This window comes from Rana temporaria, chromosome 1 (assembly GCF_905171775.1).
Source record: "Rana temporaria chromosome 1, aRanTem1.1, whole genome shotgun sequence".
Taxonomy (NCBI): Eukaryota; Metazoa; Chordata; class Amphibia; order Anura; family Ranidae; genus Rana; species Rana temporaria.
Genome location: NC_053489.1, coordinates 12,765,810 through 12,780,079, shown reverse-complemented (window position 1 = coordinate 12,780,079; position 14,270 = coordinate 12,765,810).

Here is a 14,270-nt window from a genome sequence, read left to right as displayed (position 1 = left end):
TTGTTGTGTATATATTTTATATTTGAATTTTGCATTCTATATATTTTACATATTGTTGTTAGAGAGTTGTCGTATACTCCTACACGGTGTGTGTTTTGGATCCACATTTTGCTTACTACTTGCACTCCACGTTATGGTACACACTGCCATCTAGTGGACACTTATCAATATAATATATTTTTTTGACTTTAACACATTTATTCACATATTTTCAATATTAGACCTTCGCTACTAGCGGTTACGATTATTTCTTGGCTGCTATTATTAGCTTAGCCTTTCCCTGCTCAAAACAGGAAGTGCACAGACAGCGCCACTACCCCCATATTTATTGCCGTTCTTTGTTTATATTTTCCTTGGAGAATATTCTTTAGGGGGGGCAGCAGTTTGGTCATTAAACTATACCTTCCACTTACCAACTTATCCTAAGCGCAGGTTTTACCCTTTCTTTCTTCATACACCAGTTAGGCCTATTATCCCTGATTAAAACTGTCCTGCTGATGGACAATTTTACATTGCTGTTTGCTGTGTGGTATTCTAAATTCTAAAGAGAATTTGACAATTTGAAATCACTATAGACCTTCACCTCAGAATCTAGCCAAGGTCTCTATATTGAAATGTCTGTTTGTGTCTTCTACTAATTCTGTGAAATAGCAGAAGGTATTGTAGACCTGTTATTGTTTTTATCACATTGTGTAATGGGACAAGAAAAGGTCTACAAGTGAACCTTTCTGCTTCAGAGGCAGATGGATGGACCAATGACAAAATAGAAAATCTCTCCCTACCTCGACTGTCCCTAATAGAGATGGCCTGGCGGTTCGCCCGGCGGTCGTTTCGCGAAGAACATTGCTCGTTTGCGGTCCGCCAAACTGACGGACATCTGGCGATGTCTGCTATTTTACATGGAGAAGAACTTTGACCTATGACACATTCATCAGGTGGTGCAGGACAGCCAATTGAGACATTTCAGCACATGGACATACCCCCTACCTTATAAATAAACCTGATCTGGCAGCCATCTTACATTCTGATTTTTGTCAGTGTTGGGACAGGTTGGTGTTTCAATCAAATAACTATCTAAAAGGTCCACAAAAGTCCTTTTAAGGACTGGTATAGGTGTGCTACTTGCTCTGCAGTTTATAGGTGTGTAATACATTCATATACGTTTTGTCAGTGTAGGGACAGTTTGCTGTTTGGAGCAGGGACAGACTGTAGTGACACAAATCATTACCTAAAAGGTCCATAAAAGTCCTTTCAAGCACTGGTATAGGTGTATTACTTGCTCTGCAGTACATAGGTGTAATACATTCATATACAGTCAGTGTATGGACAGTTTGCTGTTTCGAGCAGGGACACCAGACTTGGTTGAGTGGCTCACCACCACCATATACCCTCCGCTTGAGCCACAGGAATTATTTTCCGATCCATCAGAAGACATTTTGGATGCGCAGACATTCTTGGCATTGGATCAGGAAGAGGAGGTAGCAACAGCCGGCACTCAGCAGTCTTATGACAGTACCCATATTAGCCCAAGGAGGTTGGTCCCCGTTGTTGCTGCCTACTCCGAGATCTCTATTGTTAGTGATGGGGAAGGTGACATCGATAATGACATGTCTACAGACGTCATGTGGGTGCCCATAAGAGAGGAAGAGGAGGGGAGTTCAGAGGGAGAGATGGACCAACAGATAGGGAGGAGAAGCAGGCCAAACTTTCATTGCACAGAGGGACAAACCAGACTCCTAACGTATCAGGAGCGAGCCATCAACCATGTACGGTCACATCTGGTGCTCCCAGGACAACGGCCCATGGCTCCACAGTGTGGGCTTTTTTTAGCGTCTCCACTGCAGGCAATAGTGTTGCCATCTGCAGCCTTTGCAGTCAATGCATAAGTCGCGGTAAGCCCAACACTCACCTAGGGACGACTGACTTAAGAAGGCACCTGGCCTCCCATCACAGAGCCCAGTGGGAGCAACGCCATCAGAACCCACAAAGCCACACTCCAGGCTCTCACCGTCCAGCCTCTTCTCCTTCTCCCTCTCCTTCCCCTCTATGCTCACAATTGTCTTCCACTCCACCTTCCATCATGCCTTCCTCACGTTTTTATGCAAAAAGGCAGGCTTCCGTGGCCCAAATGTTCGATCGTAAAAAAAAGATGATGCCAGATAACCCTCTTGCCCAACGGTTGACCGCTGGCTTGTCAGGAACTGATAGCCCGTCAACTACTGCCATATAAACTGGTGGACTCGGAGGCGTTTCGAAAATTTGTGGCCATTGGAACACCACAATGGAAGGTCCCAGGTAGGGATGAGCCAAACACCCCCCATTCGGTTCGCACCAGAACCTTCGAACGGACCGAATGTTCAGCGCGAACATTTAGAACCCCATTGATGTCTATGGGACTCGAACGTTCGAATTCGAAAGTGCTCATTTTAAAGCCCAATATACAAGTTATTGTCGGAAAATGGGTTTGGGGACCCGGGTCTTGCCCCAGGGAATAAATGGGAGGAAAGAAATTTTGGACAGCCGCACTCCAATAAAAGGTAAAAAGGTGTTGCCTTTTATTCTGGTAAAAAATACTACAAAAGCAGGAAAAAAACAGCAAACATTGGGGTAATAGAGCTAACTAGTTTCACATTGATAACCAACTGGATTTTGGGCTATTTTATTTATCACTGAGGTACATCATCTGGAGTGGCGGTTCTTTCTTTCTCTTGCCCCAGGGAACATGTATCAATGGAATTTTTTTTTTTTAAATGGTCGTTTTTTCTGGAGCAGCTATTTTAATGATGCTTAAAGTGAAAAAAAATTCTAAATTCCTTTAAATATCGTACCTGCTGAGTGTTTATAGTATGCCTGTGCGGTGGCACGTGTTTAGAACTGTCCCTGCACAAAATGAGATTACTATAAGAAAAAAGTATTTTATTACGGCTTGCGGCTTTAATGTAATGTTTGGTCCCTGCAATATGGATGAAAATCACTGAAAAAAATAGCATGGGTTTCCCCGCCCCCACTCCCCCCAGGTCATGACAAGACCCTTTGGCCCTATATACTTTGAACAGAAGTATACAGGGGGTGCAAACAAGACAGGGACTGTAGGTTTGTTGTTAAGTAGAATCTGAACCATGTCATACTTTGCTGCTGCATATTGCACAATTTCCTAAAGAGACACTCAACAAACTACATGACACTTGTGCCTGATAGGCCACTGATGTTCCAGTGGCGGCCCGTGAGGCTGGCCATACAGGCTTGCCCCCCAAAGCGCACGTGCTGTGCGGCAACAATATGTCGATTATTTTAGGGGTAGGGGGGGCCATTCCAATGCCAGATCTTGGCTGAATAAATTATTTTTTTGGGAAAGAAAAATTCTAGAAAAAAGGGGGGTTGCCATCCGGGGCCCTCTTTGAACAAATTCTGTGAAGAACTCCTGTTCTTTGAAGGCCTCCATTATTTCTGCAAGTCAAAATTAAGCAAAAAAAGCTAATGTCAGTCAAGCCTCTACTACTAAGCTTTCTCCCCATATCTAACCCACAAACTCATGCACTGATCATAAAGTCCAAAATCAAGTTACGTACCGTCGTACTACACAATCGTTTCTTCCGCCTTTTTCTACAGACTGTGAAACAACGTTTTCACTCACGCGATATCCCTTTATACACTGCGCATGCGAGAAGCTCCGCACGTTTCCAGCCCCTGACAATCATTCTAGTACTTTCCCTGCCCCTTCTCGTCGTTTAATGCAATACAACATGGAGGACACTCGGCAAGTTTCAACCTCAAGCCAGGAGCGAAGCCAGGCGGTAGCAAACACCAGATACAGGAGCAGGAGGTACAAGGCCACAAATATTGTGTTTGAGGAGATGGTGGAAATGGTGGCAATCCTAAGGAGGGAGGATTATGATGGAAAACATGGCCCTTACAAGAATCCAAACAGAGTGAAGGCCCAAATCATGGACAATGTGCTGAAGAGTCTCCACCATAAATTTGGGGTGCACAGGTCAAAGGAACAGCTTCGCAAAAGGTGGTCTGACCTTAAATTAAGAAAGCCGGAGCAAATGGAGAAGGTTAAAAAAGTCATTAGAAGAAGTAAGTAATTTTCATGTGTACTCTGATTAGTTTTTTTATTATTGTGCGGCATGTGCTTTTTCTTTCAGGTTCATGTTTGTGGGCATAATATTTGGTCGTATGAGTCGTCGTTCATTCGCTCACTAATAATAAAATACAGACAAAAAGATCGTATTTTATAAATAGTTAGCAAATGAACGACGACTCATACGACCAATTATTGTGCCCACTACACACAAACATCAAACTTGAGACATCTTGATATATTTATGTGAGACCAATTTTTTATTTAATGTAGATGTGTTCTTAACTAGTTAAATAATCCAACTTAAGTCAATATACAGTAAAAGGAGAGTATGCTCAGCAGTTGGTTACACATATGGACTCAGTACAGCACAAGTGTTGGCCACAAGAACAACCTAGTTTGGGTGTCACACAGAGGTGATCCAGTGGATACTTGGTGTGTTTCCATGTAGGAAACTTGACCAAATATAGAGAAATGTAGCAGCTTTGGTGATGGATACAATCCTGTGTTCAGCTTAGAAGGATTGTAAAAACAGACAATTGTACCACACTTTATAAAAATAATGATTCATATTCTTTGAGAAAGACAAGGCTACAATAAAAAAAAAAGTAAAAAAGGGGGGGGGGCAAAGAAAAAGAAAGAAAGAAAAAAGGCATTCTATCTCACATCCCCCTGATGCAAAGCCCTCCAAAAATGACTTGCAGGAAACTGATTTGTGCAAGCCAGGGAGCGAAGTGCCATTGAGTTTGAATATCCATCTCTGCTTGTGCTGCAAAATACTTTTGTTCCAGTCTCTGCCACACAGGCTGGGATGGATATGATCTAAAATTAAAAAGGAAATTCTGGGAAAGACACCCCCATGCACCAAAGTTACATGTCTACCCAAGGGGAGTTCTGGGTCACACTACTTAATGCTTGTTAGGTGGCAATATGTTGTACGCCAAAATTTCACTTTAGTTTTCCCTATCTAGAAACATAATTAGTCACATAAGAGGAGATATATTACTTCTTTTTTTGCAGTTTGCAAAGCATTTTGGTGTAAAAAACACACCATTTGGTAAGTTGGTAATGCGACTAGTATGCATGTATTGACAATAGTTACACCCACCGCACATAAAGGTGCCAGACATACTGCAAGGATCTTTCCTATTCCCTTCCTTGTACTCACTTAATACCAATTTATCTCTAAGGGAGATGGCTCTTTTAAATGTAAACGCAGGTGTTTCTGGTATTAGGGGTCCTATCAGTGGGTCGATGGTTACATTGTGTCAGGTTTTTTTTTTAACAATTCTCCTATTTTCTAAGTGCGTTACTGGCTTTTTTTGGTTTAGGGTTGTATAGTAGTTCTTGCCTTGTGTTCTTACGTGCCTTTATTCCAAATTGTTAAGTATATAAAATAATTAAGAACAAATTATCCCAAAATATATATCGGTAATGATAGAACAATCTTCCCCACATAAAGGTAGACTGAGCCCCCCAACATAAATGATGAATGGTAGTATAGAAAACATAAAGGTATCACTCAGTCAGGGAGTTGTCACAACTTTGAGTGTCTAGATCCAGCACAACATGTTTCACGACTGAGCGCTTCTTCAGGAGCTTATATAAACGTTGTGACAGGAGTCACTTTGGGCAGGGGGCCCGTGGAACACAGTTTTTCTTAGAGAGGTTAGAAAACTCAATTTTCAGCTCCCCAGGCCCCTCTTATGTGTAAGTCACTCTGTGTCTATTAGGGGCACAGGGTGATCGAGAAAATGATGGACAACTACTTAATAGACACTGAGAATGTGGTTTGGATTACTTCAAATGGGACAGTAATATTTATTAACAATAGCCCTCAAGAAATATATGAAGAGCAATGAATTCCACCTTTTCAGACTGAAAGACTCATAGCAAATGTTAATACAATGAGAAAGCCACCAAGTTGGGGTGCATGCGCGGCGTGATGCAGGAAGGACTCGTCTGAGCTTAGCTCCGTCGGAATCCGGTCCTTCCAGGCCTGCTACCCAGGGCAGTTCTACCCCAAACTTGGCGTTTTCACCCTGCACCCCTGTGGGAAGCATCAGTGCATGCCACCAGCTAAAAAACTGCGGAAACAGCGCAAGAAACACAGCCTAACTAACTTTCTTCTGGACATGGAGCAGAGAGCTGGCAAGGTCTCCCAAGATGGCGCTGGCGCCGGACAACACGCGGCACCAGAAAAGGCACCTCCAGACCCCTCACCATCACGGTCTAACAGTGAGTACAACGCTCCCCTGTCCAAGGCAGACTTAGATGCCAGCCTCACAGCCATTTTTGACAAGCTGGTGGAGAAGATTGAGAAAGAGGTCCATAGCTCCACAGCAGCCCTGTCACATGAGATTGCTAGCATTGGCAACCGCACAGATCTCTTGGAGACCAAACATGATGAACTCACCTTGTCGCATAATGATCTGAGGAAAGACTATGAAAACCTTGCTGACAATTTTGCCTTTACGCAGGCCCAGGTCGAGGACTTGGACAACAGGAACCGCCGCCATAACATAAGGATTTGCGGTGTCCCAGAAACGATCACTGACCTCATGCCTGCAGTTGCTAAGATTTTTCATGATCTCCTGCCTGACAGGCCTATTGCTGCATTTACCTGTGATAGGATCCATAGGGCCCTCCGCCCTAAGCCCACACCTGATAAGCCCCCTAGAGACATTATTATGTGCATGAAGGACATCTTGCAAGCTTTTAGGAACACCCCCAATATCACACTAGATGGTAAGAGGCTGCAGATATACCCAGATATCTCCCCAGCCACCCTGGACAGAAGATGCTGAATGAAAGAAGTCACCAGCATATTACAAACAGCAAGAATCAAATACCGCTGGGGTTTCCCCTTTAACCACTTAACGCCCGCCGCACGACTATTTACGTCCGCAAAATGGCACGGACAGGCAGATGGGCGTATATATACGTCCTTGCCTTTGTACGGGTCGGGGGTCCGATCGGGACCCCCCCCCTGCTGCGTGCAGCGGGCGAATTCCCTCAGGGAGCGATCCGGGATGGCGGCCCGGCTATTCGTTTATAGCCGCTCCGTCGCGATCGCTTCCCGGAGTGAAGGACGGGGAGAGCCGTATGTAAACACGGCTTCCCCGTGCTTCACTGTGGCGGCGCATCGATCGTGTCATCCCCTTTATAGGGGAGACACAATCGATGACATCAGACCTACAGCCACACCCCCCTACTGTTGTAAACACACACTAGGTGAACACTAACTCCTACAGCGCCACCTGTGATTAACTCCCAAACTGCAACTGTCATTTTCACAATAAACAATGCAATTTAAATGCATTTTTTGTGTGAAAATTACAATGGTCCCAAAAATTGGTCAAAATTGTCCGAAGTGTCCGCCATAATGTCGCAGTCACGAAAAAAATTGCTGATCGCCGCCATTAGTAGTAAAAAAAAAATAATAATAAAAATGCAATAAAAATATCCCCTATTTTGTAAACGCTATAAATTTTGCGCAAACCAATCGATAAACGCTTATTGCAATTTTTTTTACCAAAAATAGGTAGAAGAATACGTATCGGCCTAAACTGAGGAAAAAAATGTATATATGTTTTTGGGGGATATTTATTATAGCAAAAAGTAAAAAATATAGATTTTTTTTCTAAACTGTTGCTCTATTTTTGTTTATAGCGCAAAAAATAAAAACCGCAGAGGTGATCAAATACCACCAAAAGAAAGCTCTATTTGTGGGGAAAAAAGGACGCCAATTTTGTTTGGGAGCCACGTCGCACGACCGCGCAATTGTCCGTTAAAGCGACGCAGTGACGAATCGCAAAACCTGGCCTGGGCATTTAGCTGCCTAAAGGTCTGGGGCTTAAGTGGTTAAACTCTATATTCCCTATACTGACACCACCCACACAGTGTATAATGTGATTGAGGGCAAAGAGCCTCCCAATCGCCTGCCATCCACTCCTAGGCCCTCTCCTATATGGTCCACACCTGCATCCAGGCGCAGTCAAAGGGATCAAAGGAGAATGTTTCACCCCTTGCAGGATCTAGCTGCTTGATTGTGTTCTGTTTTTTTCTATGGACAACGATATACACTCCTACTCCTTTGGGTCCATTTCCCCCCTTGTTTTATATTATGGATCCCTGGTGGTCTGGCAATCTGGACTGACATTACTTTTTTTTTTTTTGCTAGCCCCTGTCTGCCTGGATCCACTAGCCCTGTTTTGAATCTACCACCCCCTCCCTTTTGCCCATGATTTTTTTTTGCCACAGTTCACTTGCACAGTGTCCTTAAGGTCTTTATACCAAATTCTCTCCTTCCCTGTTCCCGCTACACTAGACCCCCAGCTGATCTTTCCAAGGCGACAGTTTAAAGGACTTCCACCTCTGATTTTGCAATAAACTTTGCCGTTGTTTTGTCCTTTGTTCTGTTATAGTTTATTTTGGACCTGCTACCCCTGCCTATGTTCTTCACATGTTACTGTTTCTATTGCATGCACTTCAACTGCTATCACTTTGCATATGCCTGGAACATCCGCCGTCGCTAGATTGACCCCCACCTGCTCCGTGGTTGGCTATTGCACCATCCTTGTTGGTGTGACGCCCTGCCCGGTTGCAGGTTTAGGACTTAAATTGTCCTTGGTACTATTCTCGTTGTTTGTGTGACAAGTAATCCCTTGTCCCCATGTTTTTTTTTGCACTATTTTGTTTTTTCAAATTTTTGCGGCTCTTTTGGCCAGTTATTCGTCTTACATGCTAATTGGTTGCCATGGTATCTTTCTTTACTTTTTACTGTATACTGTACTCATCGCTCTTTTTTGTCATTCAATGCTGTTTATAGAAGTTGGTATGTATTTGATTTCTATGCTTTCCTATAGACTCTGATAACAATAGCTCTCACTAGGTTGGTTCTCACTATAACTCTCCCCTGTAGTCACCCCAGATCATTGGCCTTATTTCATCCCCAGACGTATATGCTTAAATGTGTTTTTTTCTACAACTCTGTTCCCCAAATATAATTTTTAATGGGACTTAAAATTCTTTCCCACGATGTCCAGGGCTTCATAAACGCAAAAAGGCGTTTCATCATTACAAACGACTCAAAGCTGATATTATTCTGCTTCAGGAAACGCACTTTGCATCTAATAACCACCCCAAATACTTTGATAGGACCTATAGTCAACTTCATTATACAACCTTTACCAACAAAACCCGTGGAGTCGCCATATTTGTCTGCAACTCCATTATTTTTGACATTCAGAAGATATTTAAAGACTCAGAAGGGTGATTTATTAAAGGCACTATCAATCACTATTGCATCAGTATTTGCCCCAAACGAATCCCAATCAACGTTTTTTGTGAGTTTTTTTTAAGTTTTAGACCGGTTTAACTCCCCCCATATTATTTTAGGGGGAGATTTCAATCTCTCCGCTCAACCCGCCCTAGATCGCAGTAAGGTTTCCCCTTCTTCTAAGGCCTTTTCTAAATCTATGAACCGTTCCTTAAATAGACTGCAACTGATTGACTCCTGGAGAGCCCATAACATAGGTTTGAAATCATATACCCACTACTCCCACCCCCATGATTGTTACGCCAGACTGGATTATATTTTTTGCACCCCTATTCTGCTAGCCAACTCAGCCCACGCACATATCCACCCCTGCCTTTGGTCGGACCACAACATTACCTCCTTTGAACTTCTTACATAGGCCTCTCCCCTTCGCCCTTCAACTGGCGCCTTAATGACTCACTTTTAACAGACATACATGACACCCACTCTGTGTCCACTCATATTGAAAACTATTTCTCTGAGAACTCCAACGAGGAAACCTCGCCATCCACCCTATGGGTTGCTCATAAGGCAGTTCTAAGGGGACACCTAATTACCTTGGCCGCTTCCAAAAACAAGGCTAGACTAGCGGATATTAGAAGTCTTACTAAAGAATTGGAGCACTTATACAATAAACTGCACCAATCCCCTTATCAGGAAATTACTCAACAGATTCGTACCAAAAGCCATGCGTTAGACCTCATTCTCTCCGCCAATACTGAAAAATCTCTTAGATTTTCTAAGGCCAAATACTTCTTACATGGTAATTTTCCATCGACTATGTTTGCAAGGAAACTCAATCAAGACAACAAACCCACGCATGTTTACAAACTAAGGGATAATAGTGGCAATTTAGTTACTCACCCCCAGGAGATACCTAAAATATTCACTTCCTTTTACAAAGACCTGCTAGCTAGCCCTCAGGACCTCCCAGACCCCTCCTCCAAAGCCTGGCTAGACAATATACAACTTCCCTCCCTTAATCAACAACAAATTGATTCACTTGATGAACCATGTTCAGTAACTGAAATTCTTAATATCATTAAATCTTTGAAAACCTCCATTGCCTGGACCAGATGGTTACACATCCTCCTACTATAAAAAGTTTGCACGTATTCTGGCCCCCTACCTCACTAAATTGTTCAACCACATCCTAGTTGGCAACCAGTTCCATGAGGAAATGCTCCTTGCTAACATGTCTCTCATCCCCAAAATACACAAAGATCATTCTCTCCCTCAAAATTTCCGCCCCATCTCTGTTCTGAACAATGATCTGAAAATCTTTGGTAGATTGTTGGCTGACAGGCTGTCCAGGGTTATATCACCTTTAATTCACTCAGATCAAACAGGTTTTATCCCAGACCGACAAATTGTAGATAATATTAGACTAGTAACCAACATAGTACAAGACGCCAATTTGCACTCCCGCCAAGCATGCCTCCTTAGTTTAGATATTCATAAGGCCTTTGATAGCATAAATTGGTCCTATCTCAATTATCTCCTCCCTAGATTTGATATCCCAGATAAATTTCTCCAGGGCTTTAACGCCTTATATGAATTCCCCCCAAACTCGGATTAGGATCCCTGGAAATAACTCCCAATTTTTCAGTTTAGGCAGAGGCACAAGACAAGGTTGTCCTCTGTCTCCTCTCCTTTTTGCTTTAGCTATTGGACCTCTTGCCCAAGCCATCAGGAATAACACAGATATCAGGGGATATACTAAAGGCCAAAACACTTTTAAAATAAGTTTATATGCGGACGATGCCCTCGTTTTCCTCACAGAACCTCTCACCTCTTTCCCGATCCTTCTAAAGGAACTGGATAGATTCAACGATATCTCAGGCCTTGGGATAAATACTAGTAAGTGTTCGGCCCTCCCAATCAATCTTCCTCAAAACCTACACAATTTACTACAAAGTAACTTCTCATTTACGTGGTGTTCACATTCCTTTAAATATTTAGGGGTGCACATTTCATCCACCCATAAGCTCTTATACAAATCTAACTATACCCCTCTCTTTTCACATATAGAGCAACTACTCAAAACTCGGTCCTCATACCACATATCTTTCCTTGGCAGGATATGTGCCATCAAAATGAACATTATTCCCAAACTCCTCTACTATTTTCGTACACTTCCCATTAATATCTCCAAAACCAAATTGGATTCCCTCCAACGGGCATTCAATAAATTTATATGGTCAGATAAAAAACCTAGATGTAGTTACGCACTTTTACACAAACTCCAATCCAGAGGGGGCCTGGGTCTCCCAAATCTCTGGCACTATTTTCTCGCAGCGAGACTTGCGCAACTTGCCCAGTGGTTCTCCCTATCCCATGACATCCCCTGGAGGAGATTTGAGGCTGCATCTGTCCGCCCTTACCATCTACAGGGTATCCTATGGGCTAATTCTGTTCTATACCGTAACCTTCCCAAATGCAACACCATTGTGACCCATTTTGTACAATTATGACGCAGAATAGAAGCTCCATTTGACTTTTCATCAAACCCTCCCCCACTAGCTTCATTCCTGGGGGATCCCAGACTCCCAATAGCATTCAGCGATGAGAATCAATTTTCACCCTGGATTGCAAAAAATCTAACTACTCTGAAATAATTTCTAACCAAATGGAAGTTCTCTTTATTCTCTTGTTACAGGCAAGATTTGGTCTCCCAGACTCAGAACAAGAACATTACACATGTATCAGATAATTTTTTGCTAACCACTTCTCGCTGTCTGCCCGTGTCCAAAACAAAATATTTGAAAAAGTCTGTATCTCCTCCTCTAGAGATAGGGGACTAATCTCTAGACTTTACCAATCTCTCAACGACTCTACACAATCAGATAAATCAGAACCCATGCTCCATTGGGAGGTGGAACTAGATTGTTCCCTCTCAGTAGAAACATGGCATACTATGGCAGATAACATACAAAAGTACAACAGGGCCATTTCTTTTAGAGAAACCCCACTGAAATTGTTCTCCAGGTGGTATTTAACCCCCTCCAAGATTCATACTTTTTACCCTACTGTATCTCCTGGCTGCTTCCGGGGATGCCCAGACCCAGTTAAATTTTTGCATACTTTCTGGAACCGCCCACATCTGGATCAAATCTGGCAATTAGCTACAGACAGATTTGAATCCTCCTCAAAACTCAAGATTATTATTACACCCCAAATCTGCCTATTATTTGATAATATCCCCGATATTCCTAAACCCAGTGCTAGACTATTTCACTCCCTGTGTAGTTGTATACTATGGATGATCTGAAGTCCAAGAATTTAATTTGGTCACAGGTACTTGCTAGAATGGAGATGCTAAAAATCTCAGAAATAATTTTTCATACCCTCAATGATAGTCTCCATATCTATGATGCAAAATGGTCCTATTGGAACCCCATATAAGGTACTTCTTTATCTAACCCCTTGTCTTTTCATGTGTTCTCTTCCTGTCATTTTGCATACCCATGTCTGCATTTATGTTCATTACCTATACATGCTACCTTTCATCCCTTGCCTTAAGATGCGATGTTTGCACTACCGTTGACCAAATGTTTATATTAACCTTTTTTCCTTACCCTCCCCAACCATGTCATGTAACTCCTATGATTTTCTTTCAATAAAACTTTTGTAAACAAAAAAAAGAGAAAGCCACCAAGTGCTGGTGGTCTCCTACTATTTTCTGTTTATTAAGGTGTTATATGTTTTCTGCTAAGCATGTTTGTCCCATGGTTAACTGTTAATTGGGTCACTTATTGTCTGATTAATCACAACATTGTTTGGATGGGCATTGAGTCACCTAGGCTGGTTTAAGTGACTAGTTAATTAGCTCATGTTAATTATGTTTCTGGTTACAGTTTGTATTGTTCGGGTGATATGATCAGGAGGGGACTGTCCTCCTGTGTGGTATAAAGAATGTGTCTGAATTTCAATAAATGATTCCAGTTTTCATACAAGCTATTTGTCGGCTAGTCATGTATGCTGCTGCTATAATATCTGGTTCCAATGTCTAGACTAAAGGAAGCGGTATACTGACAGAAGCACTCAAACAAGGTAATGGGATGGTTCAGTGACTCTGGTGGCAGAGGTGGAATGCTTCCTGCAATCTCGTACATCCAAACCTCCACCGGTCTGAATAGCATAAGAGGAGTAGTACAGATATTAGATGCCATGGAAGAGGAGTTCGGAAGGAAGTTGCGAGAGATGGGGATACAGCACAGGGGACCAGTTTCAAAGCAGGTTCCAATGCTGGGATGGTATGATTCTGTCCACTGGGAACTCTGGAAGAAAACTTTAGCCCGTGAGCAGTGCCACCAGGGAAAATTCTCCCCTTCATCCAGGAAAGGTACTGGTTGCAGTATGGATTGTGGGTGCTGGGACTCTGCCCCCCACCCCAAAGCACCTTGTCCCTTGGTTGATGGGTACAAGGGCTTCTTCCTGGTAACCCTGGGCTGTGGCTGTGGGGTTCTATGGTCAGAAGGCTTATCGGAATCTGGAAGACCCCAGATCCCCCACCCCCATGTGAATGAGTATTGTACCGTTACCCATTCACCAAAACATGTGCAAAATAAATAAAAACACATACACAGTTTTTGACAATTCCTTTATTAAAAATAAAAAAATGTCCCCCCAATGTAGATTCATCATCAATCACGATGCCCACCACACCGCCGGACACGAAAAAAGCTCTGCCTGCGATGAAGGCTAACCATCATCTGCCTGCTCCGCTATCTGACATTTCTTAAATAGGCAAGGGGGTGATAAGCCTTCGCCATGGGCAGATACTTTTTTTAAACAAAACTTATTAAACCATGTCTTTATGGAGCTGGATTTGTGCTCAAGGGGACAGTCATGCTGGAACAGGAA